Source organism: Danio rerio, chromosome 6, assembly GCF_052040795.2.
Source record: "Danio rerio strain M-AB ecotype USA chromosome 6, GRCz13ab, whole genome shotgun sequence".
NCBI lineage: Eukaryota > Metazoa > Chordata > Actinopteri > Cypriniformes > Danionidae > Danio > Danio rerio.
Window position 1 is genome coordinate 38,707,151 of NC_141026.1, and position 16,072 is coordinate 38,723,222.

A 16,072-nucleotide genomic window follows, 5' to 3' on the forward strand; every position below is an offset into this window, starting at 1 on the left:
TTTTATATTTGAAATAGTATTAGTATTATGAAAAATGTTTATTTAAATTTTTTAAGCATTTTTTGTTAGCCATGCTCAGTGCTGCTCAATGTAGCGGTATGCACAGAATAAAAAAATATATATAATATGTTTTTCATTTACTTTTGGACCCTTTACAAGTGGAAGGCACATATGCAAACTGTTGTAATTCCTACAGCATTCACTTGATTTGGATGTAAATACCTTCAAATTAAAGTTGACAGTCTGCAGTTAAAGCACATCTTGATCTTGATTTCTTTTCAAATCCATTGTGTTGGTGTATAGAGCCAAAATGTAAAAATTGTGTCGATGTCCAATTATTTATGGACCTAACTGTATCATATCGCTCAGCCTTACATATTATAATATAATGATGTACAAACTAGTTTCTGGTGGGCCACCTGATCAGCAGAGTTTACATCAACGCTTGTCTGACTTAGGGCGTACTCACACTATGTACAGTTGCCTTGAACCGGGTCAAAGCATGCTTGTCCCCTCTCCCATCTCTCCCGACGGCCCGTGCTCACATTACATTCTGGCCTGGGCATGCTTACGTCATGGATGATGCTCTGTTTAGTAAGCACTTTCTCTCAATACAGTGGAGATTTCTTTAGTTTATTTTATTTTATTTATTTATTTTTTTTTGGGATGCAGTGACATGCAGTTAAATATTTCGCTGAATAGATCCGCCACTTTTGACGCTCATAAACAATCATAAAGTCCTCATGCTGCAAGAATTAGGAGGGTTGCTGAAGGTACAGTTGTTATGCAGTGAAGCGTTTTTGTCTTTAATGATCTACTACAGTGTGCGTTCTTTGAACAGTGAAAATGATTAATTAATCCATATGAAACAATCCTGTAAAAGTCACGTCTCATCTTTAGTTTCTGGCCCAAGTGAACCGCGCTCTGGCACACCTCTTCGAACCAGGCCTGAGCCCGATTCAGAGCACTCACACTTCTCAAACGATCTGGGAAATGGGCCTGGGCACAGTTCGGAAAGCATAGTGTGAGTACGCCCTTAGTGTGCCTGGTAAGGCTAGTTTGTTTATTTAGGGTACAGGTAACAGCTAAAATATGCAGGATAGTTGCCATAGAGGAGATGGATTCAATGCTTCTGTGTAATGCATTTGTTAAGCAATGTAGAAGTTTTGAATACATCTGATTCTGAAGCCTCATGATAGCTATGGCATGGTGAAATTTTATTCAATATTCATAAACTTCCCCTCCAGTGAGCTAAAAAGCCTAGCAGTCAGTCAATGAGTTGATTTTTTTTATTTTCTTTTTTGTTCACAGATCAGACAATGCTTCTTTTCTAGCAAACAAATGATTTTCTTATTAAATTGATAATACAAAAACTGTATGGATCACATATTTGATGCTTTTTTTTAATTCTCTTTCATTAAGATGAAAAGATTGGACCGATATTTTGCAAAACTTCACCTTTGTGCTCTAAGAACGAAAGAAACAACATGAGGGAGAACAATAATTGAATCATTTGAATGCGATGAGCTAATCCTTTAAATGGAGGCCTGCAGCCGTTGGAAGCAAACTTTTGTCTGCTTTTCCCAGGATATAAGACTTGAAAAAAAAATTTGCGCTTCCTAAGGAACAAGGCAGCAAATAACCCCTTGGGCCCTATCAGTGAAATCTACACCACTGAATGATTTCACATTCTCTGTCTGTGTTTTCAGTGACCACCTGTTCGGCTTTCTGCTGAGGACTGATCTCTGTCCGACCCTATTGTAGTACCCAAATATTCCTTACATCTATTACTGGCCAAGAAACTAAACCCTTTTCCAGTTTCCCCCATCATTTTATGGAGCTTTACTATCATCTCACCATGGTTACATGTCTTTCTTTACCTTTTAACCAGACAAGCGGCGCAGAGGAAGAAGTCTTGTTAGATTTCTATATGTCTGCCCGTCTGTCTCGTATAGCAAGGCATGCTGTCAAAGGGAATTCTGGGAGCTACGGGAGTTTGCTGCTCTCACGACAAAAGGTTTAGATTTACAGGGATTTTTTGGGGGGTGAGACTGCAAAATGGACTGTAACAGTGAAACGTTTATAGAAGGAGGCTTCAGATTTAACAGTGCAGTTTGAAAGAAGGTTCTTACAGCATGTAGGTTCTATAAATGAAAGCGAGAAGGGTCTTTCCGCCTTTCTTGTACAGCACATCTACATTTTTACTGCAGACTATACATTGATATGCAGGACACAAGCCGTACAGTGTTCAGTCTTGAGAATGTCGCGAATGTGGTGTTTTTATATAGGTGTTTGCATATGAAACCGAAATAGACTGTAAAATCTACACTAAAGTCTGCACGTCAGACAGCATGCAGAAGACCTCTAAAAATGCACAGACGTTCTGTTTTGAAAATATTGTAGCGTTTCACACAATTCCTTCATGTTGTTTCAACACAAATCGCTTAAGTAACTTAATTGTTTTTACAATTTTAAGTTGATAGAACATAAAATGATTAAGTTATCCAAAAAAAATCTCAAGAATTGTGGTCAGCTCAGTATAAATAAGTAGTTTGAACAAGTATATTTTTGGAGTGTGTGCATCATTTGGTGTTTTGTAATATTGGCAATAGATAACATCTTGATATATAGAAATGTATTATTGATAAAGCCTGTGTTAAGTGGTATTTCACTGTATGTTTTACTGAAATATTTTTGTCATGGATATATAAATATTACTCTAAAAGCATCTGTAGGGAGCGGCAAAGACCAATATAAAGTCTCTCACTTAGTCTTACTCATTTCAAATCATAGATATTAATGTTTAGAAAAGCCTTGCAATTTTTTAAACACTTTTTTTTATTATTCCTTTTACTTTATTCACTCTTAGAATATACTATAGGAAGAAATATGTACCTCCTCTCTCTCCTCTTATGTCTTTCTTGTACAGCACATCTACATTTTTACAGCCAACTATACATTGATATGCACAAGTCGTGCAGTGTTCAGTCTAGCATGCAGAAGACCTCTAAAAATGCACATATGTTCTGCACTGTAAAAAATGCAGGGTTCCACACAATTCCTTTATGTTGTCCCAACACTAAGGGTGTAGATTTGGCATGGATGGAGTGGATGTGTATCCCTAAAAAAAGAATGCTCCGTCAACCCTTAGTAACCTAGACATGCAGAAAGGGTTAAATCACGTTCTTATGTTTAAACGCATAAGGACAGCCCAGAGCCTGGGCCTGTTTATGCTGTTAATGACAGCTGTGGTTACATGTAATTGTGGGAAGCACCAAAACAAGAAATTTCCCCAGTCCTCCTTCACTGTACAAGACATGGACACAAGTAGCAACTTTTCAGAGTTAAGTTTTTAAAGTCAATTTCAACTGAAATCTACCATAATAACATTAACCAAGGCTGTGCAATTATTCGAAATTCGGTTTCGATTTTGACGATTTGTCAAAAATTATAATTTGTGGAAATTGCATCAAGTGCCTCTTTAAAGTTTTCTACATTCATACCTCTTTAAAGCCAGATTGCAGTAAAATCATGTAAATTGACTTGCAGCATTTGATGTGTTTCATTAATTGTTATTCATATTATTAAGTGTCTAAAGCCTTTATTCATGTTTTTAAAAGCATGAAAGAGAATGTAGGAATTATATTTTATGCGCTATAGGAATGTATGTCCCCACCAATGTCAAGAGCAAATTTACCCCCTTGTCCAACACAAATTAATTTTAGTTAACTTAATGGTTTTGACAAATTTAAGTTGATTGAACATAAAACTATTAAGCTGTCTGAGAAAAGTCTCCAGAATTTTGTTCAGTTCATTATAAATAAGCAGTGTTGGGAAGGTTCCTTTAAAAGAGTAATTAGTCATTGTTTTTAGTTAATTCTCACAAATTGTAACTGAGTTACATAATTATAAAAGTAGCTAATTACCTGTGAAAGTAACTATTGCTTTACTTTAAAAATCGAATTTGTCAAATGACTATAAAATAAATCTAAAACAATAAACACTGATCTACACTATTTTAATGTTGTTGTGAGACAACGTGTGAGTTGTCCCATGTGAGTGACTACGGCAGCATGTGAACTATATATCTAGATATTATTTTGTTTTGGTCAGTCTGAGTAAGAAGTGTTTGCGGTGGAGAAAAATTAAGTTTTATTTGCTGTGGTGTTGTGGCTTCATCTCCTCCTTTGGTAGCAGAGCTCATGTTATCACCTGCGTAGCCACTAATTTTGAGGTGACGTGACGACATGAGGTTGTGCTTCATTAGATTAGAATTACTTGTCACCGACGCAGAGAGACTCTTTTTACCTGGGCATAAGTTGCATGATACATAAACATTCTTGCCTTTCACCTCAACAAGGGAAAGATAATGCAGTGCAAAATCCCACCTTTAGATTTAAAGCCACTAATAAAAGGCAATTTTTTGTTTTTAATGGCAAAAAGAATGGGATCAGTGTTCAAAAAATAAACTTTTTGAAATCCAGCCTGAAATAGGAACAAAATCCTTTTTAACTCAAGACATGATGAGATACACACAAGACTCGCACATGAACATTTACTCAAAGGAGAAGAACCCCCCCAAATGTCAATTTTGCATTACAGAAACCAAACTGTTAACCATATTCTTGTGGAAATAAAGAGACTAAGCCGAAAAGAAAATGTATGTATGTATGTATGTATGTATGTTCTTGTGGAATGCCCTATTTTTTATGTTACCACACAACAATTTTTGTCTGGAGAGACTTTAAATAAAACATTTTTTTAATGTGAATCCTTCTAAAATTGTGCAATTTTTATCAAAAGTCAACCTTAAAGAAAAAAAATTTTTTTAGATTTTTATCTTATATATCATCATTATTATGTATGTATTTTTATCTTGTGTATTTATCACTGTCGATGACTTTTAATTGTAAAACATTTTTATAATTATAGAAAAAAGTTATTTATAAAAAGTGGTAAACTTTGTTTTTTTGCCATGACTTAAATTCTCTCCCACTTCAACGAGGGAAAAGTAGTGCTTATAGTTGCAAAAGCTACCTTTGAACTTGTTGGATTTGCCATCATTCTGACTCCTGTTCGTTGATGTATGCGACGGATGATGAAAGTCCTTAGGCTCGTTTGAGGTGCGCCTCGCCTTGACTGCATTGTAAACGAGAGCAGGCGTGCGCAGTAAGAGGAGGGCTCAAAAATTACATCAGAAGTCGGACACCTGCCGAATCTCGCTGTTAAGCCACCTGGAAACGTCACCAGTGGCGGAGATCTCGTTCGCGTTTTTTATCGCAGACGAATGACCTCATGAAAAAATACTATGGTGATTTATAGTAAATATTATAGCATTTTTGAACATGTTTATTCAGTATTGTGTTGTGTTTATAGTTGTTGTGATACCAGAAATATAAAATTTAAATAGGCTATTTTATAACATGGTTCAAAAGCACTACAGTATACATTACTATAGTATTTTTTAATGTGGGAGTGGATGCAATAGAAATATCACTGTTTTTACAAAAAGATGGTCAGAATTACAGAAGATGAACAGCTCATTAACTAAAAGGGTGTATTAAAAATATAATTCTGTATATTCAACAAACGTTAAAAGAATAACAAAATAAACAGCTTATACAGCAAGAAAACTTTCAAGAAACCTAACTTGGCTACATTATAAATTAAGTAGCCATAGCAAGATGCTTTTGAGTGACAAGTCATGACAAATGTTTGTTTGACAAATAAATTCTTATAGGGGGTTAATTATATTGACAAGCTTATTAGGTCTATATAAACTGCTTTTACTCCAGCCAGACTAAAATAAACAGCCCAAGACTTTCTCCAGAATAAAAACTATTAGACTGTAGGAAAAACTATCAAAATATTCTTGGTCTAATAAACATGACTTTTGACTTCACATACATATATATATACAAATATGTGTGTGTGTCTTGTTTACTACACCCTTTTCACTTCTCATATGAAACCACACAAAGATAAGGCATAATGACAAAACAGTCTGATTATCTTTGTATTTCTGAATATATGTATATATTGGATTGACTTTAATGGAATAATGCTGCATAAAAAATACAATACAAAATTCACACAAACATACAAAAAGTGAAAATGACAACAAACAGGACTTAAAACTGAGAGAGAAATACACACACAAATCCTAATGATTTATTAGTAACATTTAGTTATATTACATAGTTCACGTTATGTTTTACAAAGATGTGTTTTGTTTTTGTTTGTGTGTAAATCTAAATAAATAACCATATGTTATGCTCTTTATGACTTTTTTTTAAATTATCAACGAAAATACAAAAAAAAGGTATTCAACAAATCCAGGTATAAACCTTAGTAAAACAAGATAATAAAGTGTAATGTGTCAGTCTCATCCAATCAGCATTAAGCTGTGTCGTCAGCCAGTCGTTTCCCATCATGCTTTTGGTAACGCAGTCTTTTGAGAGCAACTGCGGCCGACTGCTCTATCCGAGGTACCTGCCTCGCGATCGCGAGAGTTTTTTGGCGCACGTCAGCGTGACATCAGAGCGAGGCGAAGGCAAGGCGGACACATTTCTAACCGGCATGCATCTTGCGGTGATCACCGGTGATCGATTCTGCGCAGATTTTGGCCAAGTCAAACGAGCCTCTTGTGTGTGAACATCCACATTATTCTGCCTCTGATTGGCAAACGATAAAAGTGTACCCTAAGCCAATCATCAAGTTTTCAGTTACACCACATTCACAGACACACCAATCATGATCACTGGTGGGTTATGTGTCCTGCGCTCTAAACACACACCCCAGAGAAAGAGAGGTCCTATGGCTGAGAGAGATGTTGCTCGCATGAAACTGATTCAGTGTTTTCAATTTTAGTAACACACATTTTATTGTCAGTAATGGTAGCGCCATTGTAACGGGGGAAATTTGATTACTCGTGGCATTACTGAAAAACACTGAAAAAAATCACAATTTATAACGCCTTTATTTCTAGTGTACGGAACCCCGGAAGGGACGTAGTGGGGGAGAAAAAAATGGGTGGGTGAAAAAAAAAATAATGGGTGAAAGAAAAAAAATGGGTGGGAGGAAAATATATATTTCTAAGTTTTTTGCGTTCTCTCGCAAAGTTTTGCGTTCCCTCGCAAAGATGTTTTGCGTTATCTCGCAAAGATGTTTTGCGTTATCTCGCAAAGATGTTTTGCGTTATCTCGCAAAGATGTTTTGCGTTATCTCGCAAAGATGTTTTGCGTTCCCTCGCAAAGATGTTTTGCGTTCCCTCGCAAAGATGTTTTGCGTTATCTCGCAAAGATGTTTTGCGTTCCCTCGCAAAGATGTTTTGCGTTCCCTCGCAAAGATGTTTTGCGTTATCTCGCAAAGATGTTTTGCGTTCTCTCGCAAAACTGTTTCTCCACAAACACTTCCTGTTCACTGCACTCACGTAAACCCTCCCGTTTTTGCTGAAATTCTCCCATATTTTACCATTCTATCCCACTTTCTTTACATTACTGTGCGCTGATTGTCGCCTTTCACTTTGCAACCTCTGAACCAGTGAATGCATGTTTAAGCGCTGACTGACAGACGCGCTCCATACAATAAACTGATCCCAGATCAGAGTCTGTACGCGCCATTTAAAGGGACACTTCTGTTATCAAACAAGTGCGCAGCAAATGAATCTCATGTTTTGTTTAGTTTGATAACAGAGGTGTCTCTGTAAGAATGCACAGATCTATAATGAAAGCAGTCCATTACTTTAGAAACTGTTTGTGCTCATTTAAGAGAAAACAAGCTGTTTAAAATAAAACATGCAGGACGGAGATGTTTCATATTATTCAGTGTATTTGTCTGTTTAAACAAACACCCGCTCCTCTGTAAATGGCGTGTACAGACGCTGATCTGGGATCAGTTTATTGTACGAAGTGCGTCTGTCAGTCAGCGCTTATACATGCATTCACTGGTTCATAGGTAGCATACGCACAGTAATGTAAAGAAAGTGGGATAGAATGGTAAAATACGGGAGAATTTCGGCAAAAACGGGAGGGTTTACGTGAGTGCAGTGAACAGGAAGTGTTTGTGGAGAAACAGTTTTGCGAGGGAACGCAAAACATCTTTGCGAGGGAACGCAAAACATCTTTGCGAGGGAACGCAAAACTTTGCGAGAGAACGCAAAAAACTTAGAAATATATATTTTCATCCCACCCATTTTTTTTCTTTCACCCATTATTTTTTTTTTCACCCACCCATTTTTTTCTCACCCACTACGTCCCTTCCGGGGTTCCGTACTAGTGCAATTATTTCTATCATGGTAAATAAGCAGTTTAAACATGCAGAAAACCTCATTTGGTGTTTTGTAATATTGGCAATAAAAAAAGTCTTGACATTTGGATTTTATTATTATGAAATGGTATTTTGTTGTATGTTTTGCTGGATTAGTTTTGTAATGGATAAGTAAGTATGAATTTACAGTCATCAGTAGGTAGCAGCAAGTCCCTGTAATCAATGGTTAATTGAATTGTTCACTAATATCAATCAATCAAACAAGCTGATTCATTTATAAATGAGTGGATGGGTTTTCTGAATGAATCATTGAATCGTTGGCTTACTTAATTAGCTAAAAAGCAGATTCAGGTATAACATATCACTATTCTTTAATGAAATCCACAAAATAAGCTATGTTTGTTGGCAAAATTGCAGTTTAATACTTGTTAAAGTCACATAGGCCCATAGCCAGGGTGTTCAGGTGGTTCAGAAGACCCACCCTTTACTGACAAAACTCCAGAATTTGTTCCACACATGTGCTCATTTGTTCAATTTTGACTGCTATGCCATCATAAATTGTGAAAAGACAAGACTTCTTTCGCTGTTGTATTGTTTTTAAATAAATAAAAACTTTTATTCTGTATCTTTTAATTATATTTTTATTGAAATGGACAAATTCTGACTGAGGAAAATTAAATGTGCTGGTTTGCCTAAATGACATTAGGCTACACATTTTAAAATAACTGTAACAGATTCCTATATTTTTTGTAATGATATATGATGTAATACATTTGTATTATAAAAATAAGTTGTTGTTTTTTTTCACATTTGTTTATAATATTTGGTACATCAAAAAGTTTGGTTATGATGATCTCCAACAAGCCAATTCAGCTAAAGATAGTGCTTAAAATGTCACTAAAATGCAGTATTTCATTAAAAAGAAAATGAGGCGTATTACTGCAAATAAGGTCCACTTTTTGAAGAAAAAAAAAAAAAACACCACCACCAGGCTGGCTGTAGGCCTGTCACACATCGATTTTCAGGATACAGCACTCTTGCTTATGTGATATTGCTTAACTTTACAGTATCTTAATAAAAATCTATCTTTAAAAAAAAAACTCTATGCAATAGCCTTATAATAAATATTGGAGGTAAAATATAATCAGACATGCTGCATCACTTCATGTGGTACTACATGATTGTCTAGACAAAAGTTGTGAAATACAAGCATCTGCGGGCCACTGTTACAAAAACGATTGTTTCCCCTGCCATCTGAATCAAATTGACGCTGCTTTCAGCAGGCATCATGCAGTCTTTAGAGTTACACAGAGATGATAATACAACTTGACTATTATTAATATTCTCTCCGGCCTCATACATAGAAAGCTCACCTAAATTATGCTAATAAAGGCAGATTTTGGCCTAAAAGGGAGCACTACTTGAATACCTCCAATGCCTTCTTGGGACAGGCCACTGCTCAAAGGAGGATTATAAAAACATTAGTCACAGAATTCACATTTCAATGACGCCACATATTTCAAGTCACTGCTGATTACTCTGACACCGTTTGTAGAGGGTTCTGGCTTTCAGTGATTAAAAAAGGAAGCCACGTTGCTTTGGGGAACATGGGAACAGGATACTTGGACTCCCTTCTTAGTCCTGCACATTAGCGAACTGAAGATGTTGTACCAGTTATGGATATTTCAAACTGTTAAATGTGATTTGATGTATCTGTGTATCACTAGCAAGTTCAATTTCCACAGATTAAATGGATAGTTCACCCAACTCTGTCATAATTTTCTCACCCTTTTGTCATTCCAGATCAGTATGACTTTCTTCTGCTGAGCACAAACAGAAAGTTATAAAGGTTTGGAATGGTGTGAGGGTGAGTAAATGATGACATGATATCCTTTTTTGGCTGTATTTTCCTTTTAGTGAGAGTTCACCTAATGAATACCACAGTTTGGTTACCACCATTCTTCAAAATGATATTCAAATGAAAGTCTAGTTAAATTCAGTTAATCTTTTTGCATGTCTTTCCTAACCTGAAGATTTAAATTTACAAAAAATAAAAATAAAAAAATAAAATAATAATAATAAATAAATACATTTTTGCTTTTTTCAGATTTTTAATTAATTAATTTATTATTATTATTTATATTTATTTATTTATTTACAATCTCTACAAATTGAACAATGCTATTTTGAAGAATGTTAATCATAATTTTCAAATATTTACCAGCAGTTACAGTGGAAGTCAATGGGAACCAAAATCTTTTCATTATGAACATCCTTTAAAACATCTTCTTTTGTTTATGAGAAAGAAAAAAATTCTTGCAATGACATTATGGTGAGTAAATGATCTTGAATTTTCATCTTTGATGGAACTTTTAAGCCGTTTACTGCTAACTGCATTTTTTTTTCTTGCCAGTAAGTGGGTCAAGCATCAAAACAATAAAACATGATAAGAGCAGATGTAACGCATTCTACTGTAACATGTTTTAATTTCATTTTTTCTAATTACAACCCTCAACGAATCACATTTTAAATTTGTGTGATTTGATTACAGTTACTAAAGTCAATGCAATTACGTTACTTGCGTTACAAATTTAGTTTGTAGTAGAAAACAATGCTTCTTTTAAATCACAGTTTCCGCTTCAATATCAGGTAATAAGCAATGTGCTTTTAAATTGCTGGAGAATGCGAGCTGAAATAGCTGCTGTTTAGAGTGGTTGCTCCTTCAATTGGAAATACAAACATTACTTTGATTTTATTGAGCGTAAAAACAAAAATATTGCTGTGAAATGCAGTCTATGTCCAGTCATAAAGAACTTTCGACTGCTTTTAACTCGACCAGCAACTTGTTCAAACACTTGAACAGAAAGCATACTAGGACAATACTCGTCACCAAGGAGGACACCATCACCCAATAACATGGCAGCCCAACTCAGCCTAAACAGGATAAATTGGATTTTTGTGCAGGATCGTGAGTGAAGGTATCTTTTCAATGTGAGGAGAAGCGTTGCTGCTTATTTACATATCACATCCTATAGGTGCACCCAGTTGAAAACCGCATGTCACATGACAAGAACTGACGGATCAACTTGCGTCATACTTTGGAAAATACACATTTAGGTAGACTAATTACCTCAGACAAACACAGAACACCAAACACTGCGTTGCTTTTTCATACTATGGATGTCAATGGTTATAAGCATCACGCCTACTTCTAGATGTCTTCTTTTGTGTTAAAATTATAGACAATCTGTTTTGGAATAAGTGAATGATTAGGGAATTTAAGGTTTTGAGGGAACTCTTTAAGTCTTTTTAATTATTTAATATTTTGAATAGTAAATTACTGAAAGAGCTGCAGTTTATTTTGTATTTTTATAGGTATATTGTATCTGTTTCCAAAGTAACTTCAAAGTAAAGTAATTAGTAATCTGATTACTTTTTACATGAAGTAATTAGTAATGCAATCAGATTACTATTTTCCAGTAGTAGTCAGTTATTTGTAATATGTTATTTTTTTAAAGTAACTAACCCAACACTGGATAAGAGTGTAATTATCTATCTATCTATCTATCTATCTATCTATCTATCTATCTATCTATCTATCTATCTATCTATCTATCTGTCTGTCTGTCTGTCTGTCTGTCTGTCTGTCTGTCTGTCTGTCTGTCTGTCTGTCTGTCTGTCTGTCTGTCTGTCTGTCTGTCTGTCTGTCTGTCTGTCTGTCTGTCTGTCTGTCTGACTTTCTGTCTTTCTCTTTAGATTTGGTATTTATTTTGGAAATTTACTGAAAATTAAGACTATAAAAGAAGTGGACTTCTATTTTCAGTGTCAAGTGCTTAAAATGTGTATAAAAGTGTAATTCAATAATAAAGTGCTTGTCTCTGGAATATTCAAGCCCTTTATAAACATTTGTTTATTTTTTTTTTAAATGAAGCCAACTAACTTTTTTTTCTATCTGTATTACAGTGAGACCACTTTTCTTCACCTTGACCAAAATTAAATTCAGTCCCACTCCAGACGCTGAAGGTGATCTGGAGGCCGTCAAACAGCTTGAGTTTTCAGCGTGACTCGTGCACCACTGAAACAAGACCGCATTTCAATGAAGCCCAGGTGTGTTCGTTTGCTGTGAGAATTAACATTTAGCACAAAGCATGTACTGTAAAATTGCTAAAGTGTAAAAAAAAGATATATGTTTAAACAAGTTTGCTTCAAGGTTTCCTACATTAATCAGAACCATATAGTTTTATACAGTTGCAATATATCTATATAGCCACCAGGGGGCATTGATAGATTCTCATACAACTAACTTTAAGAAAGAAATAAAGAATACAAACATAAGTAACCCTCTTAAAAACGTACAATCAAAACATATTGCACACTTGACGCAATGCCCACCTCCATCAAAGCATGCCACACTACCCGTCTCATTATGTCTGATGCAAAAAAAAAAAAAAAAAGCATTTGCAGAACAGCAGCCTGTGGGTGTCAGATCAGAGGACCTTCCTAGAGAGTGAGATAAAAGCTCTGTGTTGGATCTGAAAAACAAGAATGTAAATAAACACACAGGAAGCGCACCACTTTAATGGCTTGTCACACTAGTGTACTATCGCACTGCCCAGCGATGTATCGGTCCCACCACTGGTTTTATACAAGAAAGGGGATTAGCCAGTGGCCCACGGAAGCATTGCTGAGGCTTAAACCATTTTGTGTGGACGTTGTGAGAGGCGGTGGGATAATGCCATTTGCATCCCTGTGTTTCAGAAAGCTCGTGGAACCTTTAGCATGATTCAAGCCTCTCTATCTGGTACCGCAAAGTCCAGAAGAATGACAATAAGAACAAAACATCACCAATGGACGAGATTTCAGAAAGCGAAGAATGCAGACTAAAGCATGCAGACATTTGGATTAAAGCTGAGTGTGTGTTCTGATACAAGTTGAAGAGTGAAGTAAGCTTAAAAAAATGTCATAAACTGGTATTGTACAACTTATTTGAAGTAGGAATAAAAAGATTGCCATACGACTTTTTTAAACTCCAATTTCAAGTACAGTTGAAGTCAGAATTATTAAACCCCTTGTTTATTTTTTCCCCCAAATTCTGTTTAACGGAGAAGATTTTTCAACTCATTTCTATACATAATAGTTTTAATAACTCATTTCTAATAGCTGATTTATGTTATCTTTGCCATGATGACAGTAAATAATGTTTTACTAGATATTTTTCAAGACACTTCTATACAGATTAAAGTGACATTTAAAGGGTTAACTGGGTTATTTTGGTTAACTAGGCAGGTTAGGGTATTTAGGCAAGTGATTGTATAATGATGGTTTGTTCTGTAGCCTATCGAAAAAATCATAGCTTAAAGGGGCTAATCATTTTGACCTTAAAAATTAAAAATATAAAAAACCTAAAAAATTATATTATCAGACACACTGTGAATTTTTCCTTGCTCTATTAAACATCATTTGGGAAATATTTAAAAAAGAAAAAAAATTCAAAGGGGGTTTAATAATTCTGATTCCAACTGTAAGTTGCAAAATACACTGCAAAACAATATGACAAAAAGTAATGCCTACAAATGGTTTTATGTGTCTTTTTTAATAACTTATTTTAATAAGTTAATCAGGCAGAGCCGGCCCTCCCCATAAGTGAACCAAGCGGCTGCTTAGGACCCCCACAACCCACTAGTGGTCTGAGCCGTTTCCTTGCTGAAATCGTTTCTATTAGCATTTTACAAATTATCTTCATTGACTGTGCTTTAGTACTTCAATATTTAAACATTTTCACTGAAAAGAAAACAAAATCCTAATTTAATATTAGTTGAAGTTGTTTTTGTGGGAAAGTTCATGTCATCAACAGAAAGCTTGCAGTATCTTATTTGCTTTCTGTGTTCTCACGGTTCAAGTTTGTTCTTCCAAGGTAACCTGCAAGAAAGACGGGTCACCACAAAAGCGCAAATCTTTGCACAGACACAGCCATGGCCTTTGCTTCATTGGCTGCTCCATTTTATAACTAATTTGTTTTATATAAATACACATTACATACATTACATTTTGTAAATTGGACCACGAAAAATGAAATAAATCTACTGTTTTTCTTCAGGAGGGGAAAAATGACGATGAGCACTAAAGCATTTTTAGCATCACTTTTAAGTGCTAATTATGATGTTAAAGACATAATCTAGTTGCACATTTATTGAAAAATTGGCAATTACAGATTAATAAACTTACATGAAATATTATATATTTAGTATATTTACCAACTCAGGTTTTAAACTTAGTCTAAAACGCATTTTACTGAAATGCAATACTGAAGTGTCTTTCACTGACATATCTTGCACACTGGTATTATTTTTCCTCAGACATGTTTATAAAAAGGCCGTCACGGTGGCGCAGGGGGTAGCACGATCACCTCACAGCAAGAAGATCGCTGATTTGTGCCTCGACTTGTCAGTTGACATTTCTGTGTGGGGTTTGCATGTTCTCCCGATGTTCACATGGGTTTCCTCCAGGTGCTCCGGTTTCCCCTACAAGTCCAAAGACATGCGCTATAGGTAAATTGGGTAAGCTAAAATTGGCCGTAGTGTATGAGTTTGAATGAGTTGTATGGATGTTTTTAGTCATAGGTTGCAGTTGGAAGAACATCCGCTGTGTAAAACATATGCTGGATACGCTTCATTCCGCTGTAGCGACCCCGGATAAATAAAGGGAGTAAACCGAAAAGAAAATGAAGGAATGAATGTTTATAAAAGTTATGTCCTAATTGAATTAATCATAGTTTAATATAAGCTGTAGACCCTGCATCTCAAAAGTCTAATTATATTAGACTAATTCTAATATAAAAAAAAGAAAAACCTCAATGTAAGGAACATGGCAGGAGACTGAACGGAATAATAAAGTTTGTGTTTGGGTATTAACATTAACACTATTTGTACTTCTATTTTTCTTTTGTTTTTGTATTCATATGTATAATATAGAATTTATTATTTTTAATATTTTTGGATCTTGCATTGTATAAAGTTAATTGTTTTGTTGAACTTTTTGGAGTTTTTAATGATTTTAGAATAGGGTTGGGTTGATAGATCGATGGCCGATAGAAATCCCGATGCTGAGCCAGCATTGCGATCCTCCACCCCGCTCCCGTCGCAGTAGCAACCCACTTACTAAAAACACACACTCAGGTCTCATTTACACTGATACATCTTAGTTTTAAAATGGCATTTTAGAATGAAGACGATCCACGTCCACACTAGTGTTTTTTACCTAACATTTCACTCACTAAAAGCACTCCTTCCAAACTATACCACTGAAAACGCATGTAATCACGTAACCAAACACACAAACACAAACACAAAAAATCAGGTAACGTGTCACACAATCAGTAAACTGCTTCAGTCTTTCGCTTTCACGCTTGTACTAATGAAAACCTAAGATACTGTTGGTTGGTTGCTTTTGGTTGTGCACCTTTTTTACCTACCACTTTGTCAACGCCATTATAACGACACAGATCACTCTGCCTGTTCATGCCAGAGTCCCGTGGAAAAAGTGATTGACAGGTGATAATTTGTGTGTAACTGTTTTGGGTAAAACAAAGGCCATGCTGATCAGGTAGTTGAAACTGTAGGCTACAAATAATTAATAAATTATGAATGAATTAATAATTAATAAATAATTAATTCACCACCTACAACGACGATGTCATCGTCTATCACGATGTTTCATATTAAACATCATACAATGCCAAATTGGTCAATACCACCCAACCGTAGTTCAGAATGTACATTTTATTACTAAGTATTGCATTTTCAAT

General features: G+C 35.3%; 2 long non-coding RNA genes across 15 annotated transcripts in view; one reads left to right on the forward strand and one right to left on the reverse strand.

Annotated features, from left to right (window-relative positions):
* LOC137490239 (uncharacterized) overlaps positions 1 to 16,072 on the forward strand; it is a 139,526-nt gene that overhangs the window by 54,686 nt on the left and 68,768 nt on the right. For 11 of the 14 annotated variants that reach the window (XR_015493924.1, XR_015493930.1, XR_015493932.1 and 8 more), the window contains one exon: positions 12,232 to 12,375. This is a non-coding gene — a long non-coding RNA (uncharacterized LOC137490239). Of the gene's footprint in view, positions 1 to 10,071; positions 10,136 to 12,231; positions 12,376 to 13,026; positions 13,286 to 16,072 lie in introns of those variants that run through there. The other 3 variants (XR_015493921.1, XR_015493927.1, XR_015493934.1) reach the window with 2 other exon arrangements.
* Positions 3,111 to 9,357, reverse strand: LOC147836426 (uncharacterized). Its single transcript, XR_015493935.1, has 3 exons — positions 8,275 to 9,357; positions 6,642 to 6,984; positions 3,111 to 5,107 (listed from the first exon to the last, which is right to left on the reverse strand). It is a non-coding gene; the product is annotated as an uncharacterized LOC147836426 (long non-coding RNA).